Source organism: Marmota marmota, unplaced genomic scaffold (genome assembly GCF_001458135.2).
Source record: "Marmota marmota marmota unplaced genomic scaffold, marMar, whole genome shotgun sequence".
In the NCBI taxonomy this organism is placed as follows: Eukaryota; Metazoa; Chordata; class Mammalia; order Rodentia; family Sciuridae; genus Marmota; species Marmota marmota.
In genome coordinates, this window is record NW_026000338.1 from 995,731 (window position 1) to 1,014,933 (window position 19,203).

The window sequence follows — 19,203 nt, forward strand, 5'->3', positions numbered from 1 at the left end:
CAAATATCTTCTCTCTCTAACATCATTGACCTTTGGTAGGTGGAAATCAAGATATTTGAAGTATATATCAAGATACAAGTAAATTTTCCAAGTGAGAAGATAGTTCACAGAGTATGATTATTGGCCCTTTGAGATGACCAAGGGTCATCCACACATCTTTTCTGGCAAATGGAAAATATAAATATGCCAGCTTCCCATTTTATCCTTGAACCTCACCTTCTGAAAGAGGCTGGCACTAGGATGAGTCTCAGGAAAGAGGTAAGGTCATCTGTTTTACACATTACTTGGTAATTTATAAAACAGCTGAAAGTGTAATGGTTTGTTTTATTTTAAGCCCCATCAAAATGGCTGGGTTAAAGTAGCCAGGTCAGAAAGTTTCTGGTGGCATAGCAGGAACTTAATAAATGTTGAAAAACAATGTTTTTCTGCTTTCTTCTTTTATTTTAGCTTAGAATAGGAAAAGAAAGTTGTGCAGGGAAGTCTCCATATTGCTAATTTGTGTATCATCCTGATGATTCTGTTGTTTTCCCCACAGCTAGTAAAGAACGTTTTTGATGGCCACATGCTCTGAAATGAAGGCTTTTAGCATGAAATTTTAGAATTTAAGTCTTAAGTGGAAATCATAATATACTGGGACAGGAGTGGAGTTAGAGGCAGCAAAGAGTTTGTTCTAGAGAATTTTAAAATGTTCCAGTGACTGTACCATATGGACCATGTAGTGTGTATATAGTGGTAACAAGAGAAAATAAAGTGTGTAAGAGGATCTGATCTAGTCAAGATGAGTTTCCAACTCATCTTGTCTTTTGGAATTAATGAAAGGAGAGGTGAAGACTCCCTTGCTATCACTTATTTGAACAGAACAAATTTCCTACTATTCCTGTCTTACTCCTAGGGCATATTTACCTCTGGCCCAGATGCATATATCTTAATGCTTGTTCACATCTTAGGTTTAACGTTTTGGTCTGATTGTGTATTTACTATAAATACATGTTTGGCCCAACATAGAATATAAGCTACAAGTGAAAGGGGCTAAGCCTATGTAAATTTTGGTTCAGTGTCCTTGTGTGGTAAGTTATTACTTATTAAATGCTTATTGAGGTTACTGATAATGCTCATAGTCATTTATGGAGTGATACATTAAGGGTGAAATTGATAAAAATCTTTCTTAAAATGGAACTTAAAAATATGAATCAATATTTCAAGGTGTGAAAGGCACATATAAAAATGTTCCCATGGTCTATCTTAAGTGCATAATATTAACAATAAATTATTATTTGCAATTTTATTTTCCTGGAAATTATTCTTTAATTCAGGAGTTCTATGAGTTTGCTTAGGTTTGGCACATTTATTATTTACAAGGAAAGTAATATATCTGTTACTTTGGATGTAGGAGTCTTTAACTAATTCTGTGTTCAATCACCCCCAAGTATTTGTCTGTTCTTGAAAGTTCATCAGTGGAATTAATATATTCTATTACATCTGGCTGTTTGGTAAACTGAATTAATCGATTGATTGAATTAATAAGTGTTTATACCAATTTTATTAGTTGTGAGTAAGAACGGACCTGTTGCTAGACTGAATTATCTATTTGAATTGATTGAATTGACTACATTGACCTAATTTTTTTAGATTGACTTGAAAAATGGGCTTGACTACTTGTATGAGTAAATTGATTCTTTTCTCGTTAAATACAACTAATCTGTTAAATGAAAATGATTTATTTAATAATCCTGTGTTGAACATAACCAAAGTTAGGAAAGAGCTGCAGAATTGGATGTTTTTGTCTCCTTGCAGTCTAAGAGTTCAAAAGGAATGACTATGAATTGAAAATCTGATTGAGAAGTTTTGGGTTTGCAAGATACTCCATGTCTCCTATTAGGCCTATTAATTCTACCTAGAGAGGCCCATTGGTATCATGAATTGGAGACTTATGCTACACTCCTCTTTTGGGATAGCAGTTTTCCAAGAGCAACATCAGCTCTCTGTTGGGCACTGGCTCATTCCTGGAACCAGATGAAAAAGTTAAAATTAGTTATTGGGAATTTCATGTGATCTGCAGAAGCAACTGAAATAGCTCATTTCAAGAGTAACATCAGAAATAAGTGTGCTGAACGAGGGTAGAGAAAAAACACACATACTAAAAATATACTTAGAATTCACTGCAAGCATCATAAATTCAACGTTAACAGATTGCTGGAAACCAAAACAATGCTACCCTATCTGCAAGCAGATGAGTGGCTCTGATGGGAATGAGGCAATCAGAGTTAGGCCAATGGAATAACCTCTCATCTTTGGATCAAGTTGTTTAGGGGGAACCATTTGATGTAATCCCTTTTCTCCCTTTCTAGGTCTACTACTCAGGCATTTAAAATAGGACTCAGATTTCAAACTTTCATCAAAGATCTCACCTTCCATTCAAATTCCCCTTTCTGAATTCTGTTTTGTTTTGAGACATGGCAAAAATCTTTCATCTCTGAGTGTATGTGGTTTTAGGATCAATAAAGACTACTGGTTCTATCTATACTGCAAATTCAAATGTATAAAATCAAGCATATTTACTTTCTGTGTACAACTCTCTCTCCCTGCATATTGACTCTCTTCCAAGTTAAATTTTGTATGATATTCTCTGAAAAGGATTTGGGAAACTGTCATAAGATATAATCCCAGCTGAACTGGCACAAGGGAGCTGAGTTACTCTATTTACAACTCTAAGAGGTAATAAACATAAAAAGTACTTGAAAGTTCTTTCCTCAATTTTTCCTTTTCATGAGCTCTTGCTGACTCAAGGAGGCTCTGACAATTGGTTTTCTCATCAGGCAGGAGGGAGTTGGGACCACAGAAGTTCAGTAGGGATTTATTGAGAAACAGGTTTTGGGGAACCCCTTATATCACACCTACTTGGGGGGAATTGGCTCTTACATTGGAAATATGTAAACTTGGAAATGTCCCTGGTTACTGGGGCAAATTCACAAAGTTTCCAAATAAACGAAAATGTACTCAATTTTGAAGACCAGATGGCATACCTTAAGTCTCTGGAATGTTCTTAAGAGTTGGCCATATATATTGAATTTGGGGGTTGAGGATAGAATTTAGAGGCAATTCTATCTCTGAGCATGTTTTTAGGGCTTGGACAGCATCACATGTATTTAGCTGATGTCTTACTTGATAGATATCTTGATAGTCACTGCCACAATCAAGTCAGACATCACTGGAAAAAATAGTTGACACATTGAGTATCTGCTATGTGCCAGGTAATATTCTAAGCATATTATGCAAGTTTACTCAATCTTTTAAAAATATTTTTAGTTGTAGATGGACATAATACTTTTATTTTTTTTATTTAGTTTTGTATGTGGTACTGAGGATCGAACCCAGTACCTCACGTGTGCTAGGCAAGCACCCTACCACTGAGCCACAACCCCAGCCCTCAATTAATCTTTTAAAAATATTTTTTAGTTGTAGATGTATACAATATCTTTGTTTATTTTTATGCAGTGCTGAGGTTCAAGCTGAGTGCCTCACGTGTGCTAGGCAAGCACTCTACCACTGAGCTACAGCAACAACCCTACTCAATTATTCTTAAGCACAACTTGATAAAGTGGGTATAATTATTACCTCTGAATTATAGATGAAGAAAGTGATAAAAAAATAAAGCATGAGAACAGGTAGCTGAACCAAGATTCAAATCCAGGCAATCAGGCTTCAGACTCAGTTCATATAAAGTATTATTATGACTACCACTTTGCATCTATATAAAATTATATTTTTTGCTCATTATAATATTTGTGCATGTTGGTATTTATATATGTCCTACTTTATTCCGGGAAGTATATTAGCCCAGGACATCATGTAACACATAACTGCTGGTATATGAGTGTATGTGTGTGTGTGTGTGTGTGTGTGTGTGTGTGTATATTTTCTTTTAATGAGTGAAGAAGCAGACACAGACAAATTCAGGTAAGTAGTAGGATAGCCAGGACTAGAAGCTGAGTTTACTAACTCATATGAAATGATTATTTATTGGATAATTTTATAAGGACTGTGAGGCACAGTTAAATGAAAGAGAATCAGAGGATAATTGAATACATAGTAGCATCAAAGTGCCACTGGAAGGTACTGATACATACAGAATATTTAGTAGGTATTGAGATATGCTATTTTAGACACTGATACTACACAGATAAATTAGGTGAGATCTTTTTTTAAATTTTAATATTAATGTTTTAGTTTTAGGTGGACACAATATCTTTATTTTACATTTATGTGGTGTTGAAGATTGAACCCAGTGCTGCATGAATGGTAGGCGAGCACTCTACCACTGAGCCACAATCCCAGCCTGAGATCTTTATCCTCAAGGAACTTACGGTTTAGTTGAAGAATCAGCCATGGTTGCTGACTGTAAGAGCTTGTTTTAAAAAAATATTTATTTTTTTGGTAGTAGTTGGACACAATATCCTTATTTTATTTATTTATTTTTTTATGTGGTGCTGAGGATCGAATCCAGGGCCTCGCACATGCTAGGCGAGAGCTCTACCACTGAGCCACAATCTCAGCCCTGTAAGAGCTTCTTGAGGACACACAACTGCATTTTGTTTTCCTTTATGCCTTGAAAACAGGGCAGATACATACTAAAAGCTTAGTGAAAATGTCTTCTTGTTATTTAGTGTCTAGTATGTCCCCTGACAATGAGCTCCATAGTGCCAGCTTAGGGCTTGGACCTTCTCCTGCATTTTTCTCATTTTAGCTAATCTTTTCACCTCTTGGTAAAGTTAAGGGTGTGAAATCATTGGTAAAATACTTTTATGGTTCATTCTTTTCTTCCTAACATCCATAGAAGTTGGAAATATTCAGTCATGTTTGGATAAAACCTTGTTTTAGATGCCCAAATCTGTGACCTTGTTCCTTCTGGTTTCGAAAGCCTTGATAGATAGGTTTCACACTACATAAATTCAGAACCATTAGGATTTCTTTAAAAGTCTATAAAAGTCAAATTTATCTTTTTTCTATTATCAAGATGATATCCAGTAGAGGAATTTCAGCTGGACAAAGAAAGAGAACTGAATTCACTCTTTTAGACATAGTAATAGCCCTCTGGGAAGTCTTTGGAGGACTTCTCAAAGAAATCTGCTCAGACACTGCTCTGGAAGCTTTTTAGTTGAGTTCAGCACTGGAAAAAGACTGTTGGTTATGGACAAGTGCTTTTGTTTTGCCCTGGCTGGAAGGCATTCACCACAGGGCTGCAATGTGTGACTCTAGCTTGTCTTTAATTTATAGCCAAATGGTGTTTGTTGACCCCAAGTGTTTTTCAAACATTTAGTTTAAAGGGTGCACCATATCATGGGTTTCCTTGCAAGAGGATGGAATTGTTAAAAATGCAGTGGAGTTGAACATCCATGGAATAGGACAATATTGCTGTTTTTTAAAAAATATTATTTTAAGGCCCTTTGTTAGCTGGGAATCCTCAAGTTGTTAAGTTGTGGTTGGTCTTTTATGAATTAATTTATGTTATGGTATGGGAAAAGTAGTTCCCATCTCTCATTCATAATTAAAGTTTGGTTGGCTGATATAAGCAATGTGTTACTCTCATAATTTTGACAGAGGAGGCAGGGGAGGGGGAGGGCGGAAAGGAGAGAGAGGGCTGGGGAGAAAGAGACAGACTACTTTCTACAACTCAATAGAAAGCAAAGGAAGTGAAAACAGAAAAGATATCTTGGAGAAAATCTGAAAGGATGAGTGCAATAAGGTTATGCTAACCAAACAACAAAATCCTGTTTTCATTTCAAAAACCATTCCAAATCCCCATCTTGCTGTCTTAGCTGAGATTTTCTCCTTATAGTTATCCCAGTTCCAGGTGACTGACCCTAAACCCAGAGGGTGGGAAGGAAGAGAGATGAAGCAAGATGTTTTTCTTGACAGCAGTTCAGGCCTGATTCAAGCTGTCTTCATCTTTGTTTAGCTGTCAAAAGCAGAAAATCCATTTTATTATAATTTGTTTGATCACTATAGCTATGAAATGGTAGTATGTCCCATAGCCAAGATGAGGATTCTGAGGGGAACTCAGACTCTTTTACCAAAGATATTTCCCACAAATGCTTTGATAACCAGATCACAGTATTTACCATGTGCTGTAAATGTTTATTTTTCCTGGACAGTACTCAATAGAAAACACTTAAAAATTAAGTAAAGACAATATTATAACACTTTAACAACATTATGACATTTCCTGACTTGTACAGTGACACACTTTATAACTTTGATTTGATTTGAAGCAACAGAAGTCAGTTTTCTTCATGATGTTTCTAAATTGCTGCAGTGATAGACATAGCTATATTTTGCACTTCCAGGGTAGTCACTAGACAGCCATTTTTACATTGGAGTAACTATGACAAGCTGAGTTTGGTGTAAAGGACTCTACTGGATCAACATTCCTGAGTAGAAGGATATAATTTATTTCACAATAAAAAAGTCTCATAAGAGCTGACACTTGGTGGTCAGAAAACCTTAGGTGATAATGATTTAGAACATTGGGAAGCTGAAATATAGTTCTAAGGAAGGATAAATAGAGGGAAATTTGCTGAGAAGAATCTAACTGTTCAGTCTGTGCATGTGTATATGTGTATGTATGTGTGCTTGTGCATCTTGTACAAATGTAACAATAAAAAATGCCCTTACAACATTTAGTTTGGATCAAAGAGTTTCAGAGTTAAAAGGGATCTTTAATAGTTATATAAAGAGCTGAGAATGGAGGTGCATGCCTGTTATCCCAGCAGTTTGGGAGGTTGGGGCAAGAGGATCACAAGGTCAAAGTCAGCCTCAGCATTATCCTATGATGAATGTTAGGGCTCAGATCCCTGATATGTGCTTTTGTTTTCAACTCTATGGACTATATCCAGTCTTCTCCTCCTGAGGTTTGCAGTGAATACCTTTAGCAAGCTAGGTAGTGACTTAGAAGGAATACACGGACTTCTAGTATGCCAAATTGGTAATGCTTTTACCTTATCCAGCTGGTAATGAGCTTGACAGTCATCATTCCCACCCTTGTAACAAGAAAAAAGAAGAATAAATGGAAAAATCAACAACTCTTTTTAGATGCATTAGAGAACTGAGGTCATAGTAAAAACTACCTTCCCCCCAAATTAAGCAAATACACATGAAGATACAGAGAATCACAGTTTACTGGAACAGAAGTCCAGGAATAAAAATCAACCACTGGAGCCAGTAGTAGGGTAGGAAATTGATGAATTACTGTGGGTTCTGTGTAGATAAGCTTAAAATTTAAAAATTCCAGGAAGGCCCCGTTTTAGGGGATTCCCTCACATTTTCATGGGCTTATCTCCAGGAGCTCTACCAGTGAAGATCTGAGAAACATTCCAGTGTGCCTTTGGCAAGAGGAGGGCAAAAGTGGTCAATCTGAAATATGCCCAACATGTTCTGCTCTTCTTAAGACATATATTACAAGGAAACTATGTTTACTAGAGACTGAGGTTGTATAGGAGCTAACTGATCTATAAATAGGGAAATACCAAATTCTATCCCCATTTATCCTTCCTATCTCATAAGGGTGCAAAATTGAGAAGCAATTGTAAAGTTCACAGCCCAGGGGCACAGGTACACTAAAAGAATGAGTCCTAATTAGAGTACTATAACATGCTTCTCACCACATCAAAAGACTTCTGTATAATAACAGAGGATTACAACTGAAAGAACCATGTGTCTCAGATCTTATTTGAGAAGTGTCTAGGGAAAACTAATGGCCATAGGGGAGACAAAAACAAGGACACCAGAACTTTTCATCTCTGAGATCTACAGCTAAAGCAAACGTTAAACATAGCCTAACTCCTAGCCAGATAAACATAAAATTTTAGCCCCACCTCTATTGCTTTTACATAGTACATAATGTCTGGCTATAAACAAAAGATTACAAGGCATACTAAAAGACAAAAATTGCAGTTTGAAAAGACAGAGCAAACATCAGAACCAGACTCAGATATAGTAGAGCTATTGCACTTATCAGACTGAGAATTCACAAAACCTGTAATGAATTTTCTAAGGGATCTAGTGAACAAAGTAGGCAACATGTAAGGACCAATAGGTAGTGCAAACAGAGATGAAAACTGTGGGAAAAAATTAAAGGGAGATGCTAGAAATCAAAACCCTAAGAGAACTTAAAAAAATAACTTCTGATGGACTTAATAGACTTGACACAGCCATAGATAAAAATCAGTGATCTTGAAGAAATGTCAGTAGAAATTTCCAAAAGTTGAAATAAAAAGAAAAATAAGAATGGAAAAGAGAATGGAATATCTAAGAACTATGGAAAATTTGCAAAAGTTGTAACATGTGCAATGTGAATACTAAAAGAAGAGAAAAAGGAACAGAAGAAATATTCAAACTAATAAGGACTGAGAATTTTCCAAAACTAATGAAACACACTAAACCACAGATCCAAGGAGCTTAGAAAACACCAAGACATATAGATACCACAAAATCCATTCCTAAGCATATCAGAATCAAACTTCAAAAAATCCAAGACAAAGGAAAAATCTTGAAAGAAGCCAGAGGAACAAAAATCCTTATCTATAGAGGGCCAAGAATGAAAATTTCATTTTCTTTCTCTTTGATTACTGTGTAAATAGGAAGGGAATGGCATGAAGTATTTAAAACATTGAAAGAGGAAACTCATGAACCTAGAATTCTATATCCAGTGTAATTACACTTCAAAACTGAAGGTCAGTAAAGACTATCTCATATGAACAAAAATGAAGGGAATTTATCACCAGTAGACCTACCTTAGAAAAAAATATTAAAGTATTCTTTGGAAATAGGTAAAATAATATAGTTAGAAACTTTAATCTACATAAATAAAGGAAGAGCATTAAGAAAAGAATATATAAAGGTAAAATTAAATATTTTTTCTTATTTTATCTAATAGATAAATAGTAGATCATATCTGATGATTATCTTATGGGTAAATAAAATGAATAACAGTCACAAAGAATAGGGAAATGCTCTGCTATATTTGTATTACTTGAGAAGATATAGTGTTATTTGAATTTGGATTAGTAGTAAATATATGTTGCAAACTGTAGGGAGACTACTAACAAAAGCAGAGCTAAGAAAGGAGAGAAAATGGAAACATAAGGTGTTCAACTAAACAGAGAAGGCAGAAGTAGAATGAAAGGGAAAAAAAGAACAAGAGTAGCAAATAGAAAAATAGTGGTAGATAGTAATCCAACAATGTCAATGTTCTACATACTACAAATAAAAAAGACTATCAAAGTGAATGGAAAAGCAAGACTCATACATATGTTATACACTCAAAACCACTTTAAAAGTTGATAAATATTTTTAAAAGTAAAAGAAATAGAAATACATTGTGTTTAAACTAATCAAAAGAAAGCTGAAATAGCTACATTAATTTCAGATAAATCAGACTGAAGAACTAGAAAACTTATCAGAAATAAAGAGCAGCATTACATATTATAACATGTAAGAAGTTAATTCTCCAAAAAGACATAAAAATCTTAATGTGTATATGCATAGCAAAAAAACATCAAAATATGTGAAGTAAAATGTAACACAATGCAAGGATTAATAGACAAGCCTCATATTGTATTTGGGGATTTCTAACCCAAACTATTAGTGCTTGACAGATTCAGCAGACAGAAAATCAGCATAAGGACGTAGTTGAACTGAATAGTACCATCAATCAACTGGATCTTATTGACATCTGTGGAATACTTCATCCAACAGTAACAGAATATACTTTCCTTCATATATCACACAGAACATCACCAAAATGTATCATATTTCAGGACATGAAAGACACCATAACAAATTCAAAAGAATAGAAATCATACAATGTGTACTCTCAGACCACAATAGAATTAAACTAGAAATAAACAATGGAATGGTAGTTGGAAACCCCAAGTACTTGGACATTAAGCAACACAATTCTACATAACACATAGGTCAAAAAAGAGGTCTGAAAGGAAATTTTAAAATGTTTTGCATTAGATGAAAATGAAAATATAACTTACTGTGGGATGCAGCCAACACAGTTCTTAGAAGAAAAATTATAGCACTGAATGCATATATTAGAAAAGATTAATTATAATCTAAGCTTTGGAGAATAGAAAAAGAGTAAATTAAATAAATAAAAATAAATAGAATAAATTTATTTTTAAATAAATTTAATAGAAAAAGATAAATAGAAAAAGAGTAAATTAAAATAATAAAAATCACATAAGAAATCAATGAAATTTAAAAAAAGGAATCAGAGAAAAATCAATAAAACTGATATTTCTTTGAAAATATTAATAAAATTGGTAATCCTTCAGCCAAGTTACAATAAGAAAAAAGTCATCTATTACTGATATCTGAAGTGAAAGAGGGGGCCATCACTACTGATACCATGGATATTAAAAGGATGATAAATTATTAGAAATAACTCTGTGATGACAAATTTGATAACTTAGATGAAACTAACAATTCCTCAAAAGACACAATCTACCAAAACTCACACAACGAAAAGTAGATCATCTGAATAGGCCTGTATCTAATAAATAAATGGAATCAATAATTAATAGCCTCCTCAAATAAAAAGTATCAGACTAAGATTGGGTTACTGGTGAATTCTACCAAACATTTAAAGAGGAACTTATATCAATTCTTTACAAACTCTTCCAGAAAATAGAAGAAGGAATGCTTCCCAACTCATTCTATAAGACAGCATGATATAGCACAAAGAACACAGGACCAGGGGACAATTCTAAGTTCCAGGCTTGACTTCAGTTACTTGCTAGTATATGCAAATCACTAAACCTCTTTCAGCCTCAGTTTCTTCAAATTAGTAAACTATGGAATTGTTATTATTAATTGTTACGGTTAATAATTCAGTTATGAATTGTGTCTTTCCTCCTAAAATCATGTCCACTGAGGCCCTAAGCCCAATATGACTTTATTTTAAGAAAGGGATTATTATGTTTAAATGAAGTCAATACTGGTAGGGCCCTAATCCAATAAAACTGGTATCTTTATAAGAAGAGGAAAAGACATCAGATATCCCCTGCCACCATGAGCACAGAGAAAAGTCCATATGAGGACACAGTGAAAATGTAGCCATCTACACACAAGGAAGAGAAGACTTAGTAGAAACCAACAATGACATATTGATTTTTGACTTCTGTCCTCTAGAATTAGAAAAAAAATGGATGTCTCTTATTTAAGCTACTGTAGGGTATTTTGTTATGGTAGACCAAGTAGACTAATTTCAGGAACTACTCAATATTGTGAACATTACTTTTAAGCAAATGGTCTTTGAAAATTATAAATCCTTATAAATACTTATGTTTGATATTCTTAAATTCCTCTTTACCTACAACTACCATTTAAAACTGGCAAAGGTAACTATACTATATGCCTGAAATCAATTTACATTTAGCTTTTATTTCCAACACTGGTTAATAAATTCCAATAATTACTGTCGTGATAATACACTACAGAAGCTCAAGTACATAGGAAAACACAAAGGGAAAGGCCACAGTCATGTATTTTAGTCTAAAGAGCAGATATTCTAAGCTTAGGTGGTGGCAATGAAACACACTAACCTGTGGGGTACCCTTGGTTTGAAGGGTTTATTTGTATGTTGTTCTTTAGAGCTCAGTTGTGAACTGAATTAAAGACTCCAACATATATCCATATCCTTTCCATTTTGTCTTTAGTTCCTCTTTAATCCCAAAGTGTTCAATATGCTGTTTTTTCCTTCAAAGGTATTATCCAGGCACGCATACACACACACACACACACACACACACACACACACACACACAATAGAGATGGAAAGAAACAGGTTTAATTCAAAGCACCAGTTTCCATTACCTTAAGCTGCCTCAATGATTTTTCTGATGGAGTGAAATTTCTCACACTTGGTCTTGGGCCCAAGGTATATGCAACACTTCAATGAAATTGCTTGCGACATATTGGAGTGAGTGCCTGGGAACTATGAGTTCCTGAATTTTTTTTTTCTAAAGACTGAGTACTTCTCTTACAGACACTGAACTAAAGGGGAAATAGATTTCAAAGTTTCTACTTGTTAAGACACTATACCTCAATGTTGAAAGTGTGCTGGTTTATATAAGACACAAAGATGCAGTCAAAACCTGTGTCAGAAACTATAGATTCCACAAGCTTCACTCAAAGACCTCCATATTTTTATGGTACTGGTCTTCCTTTCCATTCTAGTCTCCTATTGTACTCTTTTTTATGTTTAATATTATATATATATATATACACACACATACACACATAACTAAATATATATTTAATATATATTATATATTTTAATATATAATATATATTTTAATATATATTTAGTTGTTGATAGACCTTTATTTTATTTATTTATATGCCATGCTGAAAAACGAACCCAGTGCCTCAAATATGCCAGGCAAGGACGTTACCACTGAGCCCTAGCCCCAGCTACACTGCACTCACTCTTTCAGTTAAGTTCCATATACCTTTACTTAAGTGCTGGTAATATACTTGCTGATCACATGGTAGGCCCCGAGGATAGAAAAATAAATCTATCCTGTAGGCCCTTCTTTAAGGAGCTCCCAAGCTCAGAGGCTCAGAGGGGAAACTTCTAAAGTGTCATAAATGATAAATGTAGTTATTCTGCATAGAAAAGTTTCCTATGTACATATATGAATATACCACAGTGAATCTCTACTCATGTACATACATAAGACTGAGATCCTAGTTAGAATAACATATATTCAATGTTTTAATAAATATGTCAAAATATACATGACTCTACCATCATGTATAATTGGAAAGAACAAATTTAAAAAGTCATACATGAAGGAATGAAAGCCATTCCTGCTACATTTCTGGTCACTTGATTTTCTGATGGCCTTGGGATGCAATATAGAAGAGGGAACAGATTTCTGCCATGGCAATTATAAAAGTCCCATATTCTAATTGTTATGTTGATTTTGAGCAAGGCACTTCTTATAATATATAAAATATAATATGATTTTTCTGTTTAACTATAGGGAGAAATTTAGCAAACCTTAAGCAGTGAGATAAAATCATCAATGAATTTCCTCCCAGCAGTGAATCTTTGCCCCTGAGAAGGAGGCTTGGTCCTTCCAACAACTCTGGAAAAGATTTGGAAAACAAGAAATGTGCTGACATTCCAGCAGGGTACATGTATGCAAAGTTCTCAATATTTAATCATCTGGGAATTGAATTCTGGGAATAGGTCCCCAAGTTCAACCTGTGTTTCCCCTTGATGTTCCACTGGATCATAGACATTTGTTGTAAGAGAGGTATAGATATTTTTGCTAAGAAGGAAAGGTGTCTAGGAGGGTGAGTGCAGGCTGCTGCTATACATCAAAGGAATTTGAGATGATAGACATGGTGGATTCAGCACTTTTGTATTATGCTCATCTTGGTAATAGGGCCCATTGCTCCAGGGGTTTCCAAGGCAAGATTGGGGAGGAGATGTAAAGAAGAAGGGGCAGAAAGGCTGCTGCTCAAATGGAGTTTTTGGTGTTTCTTAAAAGGATGTCTATAAAATCAACATACCTGAATTCTCCAAATTTGAAAAAAAAGGCTAGAATCAAAAAAATAAAATGTGAAAACCCCTTCTTAGCTTGCAATATACTGACTATATGAATGTATGTTTATGTGCATATGCACACACATAGTTATATATATACAGTTAATATATGGGACTGTATACTACCAGGCCACAGGCAGAATTTAACCCACGAATAGATGTTTGTCAGACTCTGTACTAAGTAAATGTATTTGAACATGTATCATACTGTTTCTTATTAATAAGTAGAAAATTGCTTCAATCAATTATTCTTAAAACACTGAAAAATAAAATGTAGACTATTTTAGAAAAGATAGCTGATTTCTTCTCCTAGTTCTGCCAATGACTTACTGTGTCAATGATCTTGAGCAAGTAATTTCTTAGTTCTGGGCCTCAGTTTCTTTACATATTAAAAAATGGTTCAATTAGTTTTTCTCTAAGGTAGCTTCTTATTATGACCTTCAATACTTTTGGATCTTCAAATTCTCTAGAGAAGGAACACATACCAAAACTGAAGCATTCTAAGCTGGAAGTTACAGAATGTTAAAACAATGACAGAAAGCAATTTTAGAGTATAAAACCATGAGGTATATTGTGTTGTTAACATTCTACTCTATGTATTTCCCAGATTCTCCAGTATAAGTATTCTGTCCTATTGTTCCTAGAAATTATCCAAATATCCTGGAAATTGCAATGTTTTTACCATCCCAATTATATCTACTAAATTGCCTCATTCAATTAGAAAGGAATTCAGAACAGTAATATTTTTCAATAGGAACCAATGCCCAATTTTTGTTTCAGAATATATGGTTGCCATAACTCTGTAGCACTCACCTTATTTTCCCTTCCTAGGTATTTCTCATGCATATCTGTTTTATTCATTGCTGTAAATAATTTTCAAAGTGATTGAGTCTTTGATTAATGTTATCTTATTGGATCACTTATTTGCAAATGATATGTGTTTGGGAATATAAGTAATAATTCTTAAAAGTAGACATTACATTTACTGGGATGCTTAGAATAGACAAAGAGGCCAACTAGGTTTCTGTACTGTAAGGTTCTAGAGATAGAGGGTGGATCTTGGGAGTGGGGAAGACTAGCTGAAGAAGCAGGGAGGGGGAGGAAGTTTGGAATATCCTTTATATGTGGTCTCTGATTGTATTGGGAACCTGCAGGTTTGGACTTAGGTGAATGAGCATGCAAGTGGTACCTGCCTGAATTTTTATTCTAGCCCAAACCTTTCCCTTGAGTACCAGACCAGAATTTTAAAGTGGCTATTCCATCTGTCCATCTGGCACCCCAAGTTTATCATCCCTCCAAGATATTTCCTTTCCTTAAATTCACTGTTCCTTTTACTGGTATAACTATTTTCATTTTCCCTATCACTAAGACTAATAAGTTTGGCAATATTTTGATATCTCCATTGCCCTACTAAATCTTGTCAGTTGCCAAGTCATGGTGATACTTCTCCACAATCTATCTCAGCAACTCTTTTTCATATTTAAAACCACCATCTTCACTAAGGTCTTCATGACTTCTCATTACAAATATTGTTATGACCTCTGAACTGATCAATTCTCTCTAGACTTTGTTGACTTTGATCAATAAAAATCTACAGCTTAGATTCTAGCTACCCCCAGCTTAGTTTCTTTTCCCACCAGTTAGGCAGAGTGTATGGAAAGGTGATAGTCTCAGTTCTCAATGGTACATGTGCATATCACATTGAAGGAAGTGAAGAAGGAATAGCATTCTCAGTCACATAGAATAACATCAGCTTGCAGAACATCCTAGAATAGTTGGAAGGAGTTTCATGAGTTTATATGACTGAAGGAAAGATTCTCCCATAATTAGATTTGTGTCTAAATTTGAAGCATTTTCATTTTATATTTTATTGCCTAATTTGGATAATAAAGCAGACTGGATGCCTGTAGTTTTCCTGGAGCCACAACATAAGATTTGGTCTTGTTTGCTTTTTTCCTTATATACCTATCATGGCTGAATGTTTCCTGTTGCTTTTTATCCTCCAGCCTCATCTGATCCATCTCACAGATGTTGGGGATTCAGGGATTCCCCTTAGGTTTGAGTGTCTCCTCCCTCATTACTAGGCTTGGCCTCTTCCCACAGTCATGTTTCCATCACTCACATGGACTTGGCCACGTGGCAACTTTGCTGATGGGCTCTACAGTCATCTCCTACAAACCCAAGCCAAGAGGTGACATTCAATCTATCCACAGAGTATACATCCATCTTGCCAAAGCTGTAAAACTGTCTGGGATTATAGTCCCTTCCAGTTATGTGTAGTAGAAGGCACTTTCAAAAGACATTAATCAATTCCCTAATGATTTCATGGCAGAGCAGGTAGGGCTCAGGTGGCTTGTAGCAGGAAAGTAAGACCATAGCAACACTGGGCTGGTGGTTAAGGCTCACTGTTCTTGAAACTCCTAAGCCACAAGACTTGAGAAGTCCATTGGGTATTTCTGGAACCTGTCCCAAAGATGAGAAAATATCCAGTAAAAGGGAAAGAAAAGGTTAGGAGAATACAAACATCCTAGCTGTTGGTAAAAGCTGCCTCCTCGAGGGTCATAGGGTGACCCAGCCAATCAATGATCCTGGCTGAGTCAACCAAGGACCGCCATCTCCTCAGTGAGCCTACTTAGCTGGATCTAGGGGCAGCTCTAGTGGGCTTGCCCAGTATCTCAGGCATGTACAACACTTCTATCTAACTCAAACCACATGCAGAAAGATCATGTCATACTTGGCATATAACCAATCGAGAAAGGCATCAGAGGGTGTCCAGACCTCAAGTTGTTTGAACAAATGTTCAAAAAACATTTCCAAGGGGATATTCCAGAAAAACATACTCACTCAAGGTCTTAAAACAGATGTTCAGTCTCTAGGATTGTGTGGTTTTGCAGCCATTATTATTGAATGCTATAAATGGGACCAAATCACTTCAAGGTTTGAACTATAGTGTATATTTAGATTTTTCTACATCTTTATTGTGAGCCAGGAGAAGGGTGGCTCAGAGAGCAGAGCATAATGAGAGGTTGTGCTGTTGTGCTCCAGTGCCTTGACTTCAGAGTCAGGCAAGCAAAGGCTTAGACCCTGACTAGCTCAGTGACTTAACCTCTCATAGCTTCAGTTTCTTTATTTGCAAAATGGCAGTAACAACATTGCTTACCTGATAGGTTTGTGAGAGGACTAAGAAATATTACATGTAAAAGATTTGCACAGTATACATCATGTATTACACTCTCAATACATACTGGACAATGTTATTATTGACAATATTACTAGAAGTACTTTTACTTTTATTACTACTACTATTCTCCTCCTCCTCTTCCTTATCCTCTTCCTCTTCCTGCAGCTGTTATCACTCCTAGTTGAGACAAAATAATATATTCACAAATTAGATATGGGGAGTTGAAAAGGGCTTCAGGGTCATATTTTCCTAGCCTATGAATATTGTAATACTAAGGAGGGAGATTCCAGGACTATAATTCTGACTTGAAATAGGGTAAATTCTAGAGCAGTGCAGAGACCACGTATTTTATACTCATCTCAGACAAAAGCTCTTCCACCTTTCATTAGTTTGCTATGTGACCTAGCTCAAGTCACTTTAGATAACTGAGTTTCATTATCTACCCAAGAAAAAAATAACCATATAGCAATTATTTGCAAGATAGGTGATCTGTACCAGGGGCCTAATTTGCGAATGGAACATAGTATGAACAAATTGTTCCATGAGGGTCATGGAACTAACCTCTAAAGGAATTAAGCTATACAGCCTACAATCCAGAGACATGGTATGTAGCCTCCATTAGGATCTTTGTTAACTACTGGCAGTGATATCTTAGGCCAATTGCCAGAAGTATGAATGGTCTTACTTTCAATATAACCATTAACTTGGGATTTTACATTTCCCATCTATATTTATTGATCTACCAAAATTTTTAAAAATTTTATATTTTCTGTGCTGGGGATTAAACTCAGGGCCTTGCACACACCAGGCAAGTGTTCTACCCCTGAGCTACTTCCCAATACTGATGCATAAGAACTTTTTAATTAAGTTCATCCATCTATCCAACAAATAATTGTTGAGCAGCTATAATATGCCAAACCTTGTTCTAGACACTGGGGATACAAGAGTGAGTCAAAGTCCCTGCTATCATGAAGCTTACAGTCTAGCTTCCTGGTCTGGCCAAATGTAGTGTACAAAGAAACTTTATTAGAAAAAGTTCCATCTAACTTTTTGAAACAAATTATGATCAATAATTTTGAAATGGACATGTCTTTTTGGAGGGAGGGTTAGGTGGAGAGAGAGAAAATTTGGTCTTCATCCAGACTGAGAAAAATCTTAGATGGTAGCTTGGGAAAGGGCCTTAGTAACAATGTGACTGTATTTTGATTTGTCAGATTAATTTGGTTTATATAAATTATATAGTTAATATATTATATAGCTAATGTATATTATTTACATTACCTTTTGAAATGTGATGAGAAAGTAATGTGACTTTTTACTGTATAGTTCATAAACTGGCTCTGAAGGCAGTTCTAAAAAGCAGCATTTCAAAAATATTCTAAGCAATGGCAATATCATCAGAATAAGTATATATATATATCTTCCCAAGAGAGCTACTTCTGAAAGTTCAGGATACATTTGGGTATAAGTTCTGGAATGCATTTAAAATGTTAAGTTAGCAGTTAATTTATTTAAAAATAGTGAAAAGAAACTTCAAATTTAAAAAGTAGAGTTTTAAAATATATATCTATTATATGTTTCGACTTAGGATGGTACACTCAAGTAGTTATAACATTAGCTTATCTTAAAAAGCACTGAATCAAGACTTTCTTTGCATTAAGATTCTTTCAGTCAATTCATGCATAGTCTTTTGCATATGATCCTTAAAAAGTACAGTATAAGTTTTTTTGGCTGTTACCTATGCTATATTACATCTTTTATATGAAAATCAATCTGGTTGTATGATAGGCCTTCAAAAATGCTGCCTTCTGATTTGATGCCAGTGTATGATCAAGTTCCTTGTACTTTAACTGGTATTTGTGTTACAGGCAGAATGTTAAATCAGGAATTGTAAACAATTCCTAGGCAATGTGTATAATGTTTGTAAGTCATTCCTAGAAATTGTTCACAATGCCTGTAACATATATGCGACTAGCAAGATGCCTGAAATATATAGGAAACCTTCAAGATGCTAATTGGCCACCCCTGTGACATCTCTGGATTATAACATTTGTTTTAGTAATTATACTTATTTATATGTTTGTATTTCTAAATATTAATCATAATTCTGGAATAACAATACTACTTCATTTTCAGAGCTTTCAAGAATTTCTGGATTTTTAACAATTGTGTTATGATTGAGGACTTTGGACATGCTCATTTTAAAATATAGTATGAATAAAAGAAACCAAAAGAAATAAAGGGAATCTTTTTTGTTCAATGTCATGATGCCCCATTTAAGTTTCTTATTTTTGCGCACAACTTTTAGCAAAATTTCCTTGCCCTTTTCCCTAGCTTAGTTGGGAAAGTTGGTTTTGATATTCTAACCCCTCTAGGCTACTTAAAAGAAAGTAACTTT

The 19,203-nt window shown here is 34.9% G+C and overlaps 1 long non-coding RNA gene across 2 annotated transcripts in view; it reads left to right on the forward strand.

The window, feature by feature from the left end:
* Window positions 1-19,203, forward strand: part of LOC125614518 — a 92,239-nt gene that overhangs the window by 27,569 nt on the left and 45,467 nt on the right. The window contains exon 3 of one of the 2 annotated variants that reach the window (XR_007345111.1): window positions 40-258. The exons of the other annotated variant lie outside the window; for it this stretch is intronic. This is a non-coding gene — a long non-coding RNA (uncharacterized LOC125614518). The remainder of the gene's footprint in view (window positions 1-39; window positions 259-19,203) is intronic. 2 annotated transcript variants of the gene reach the window in all.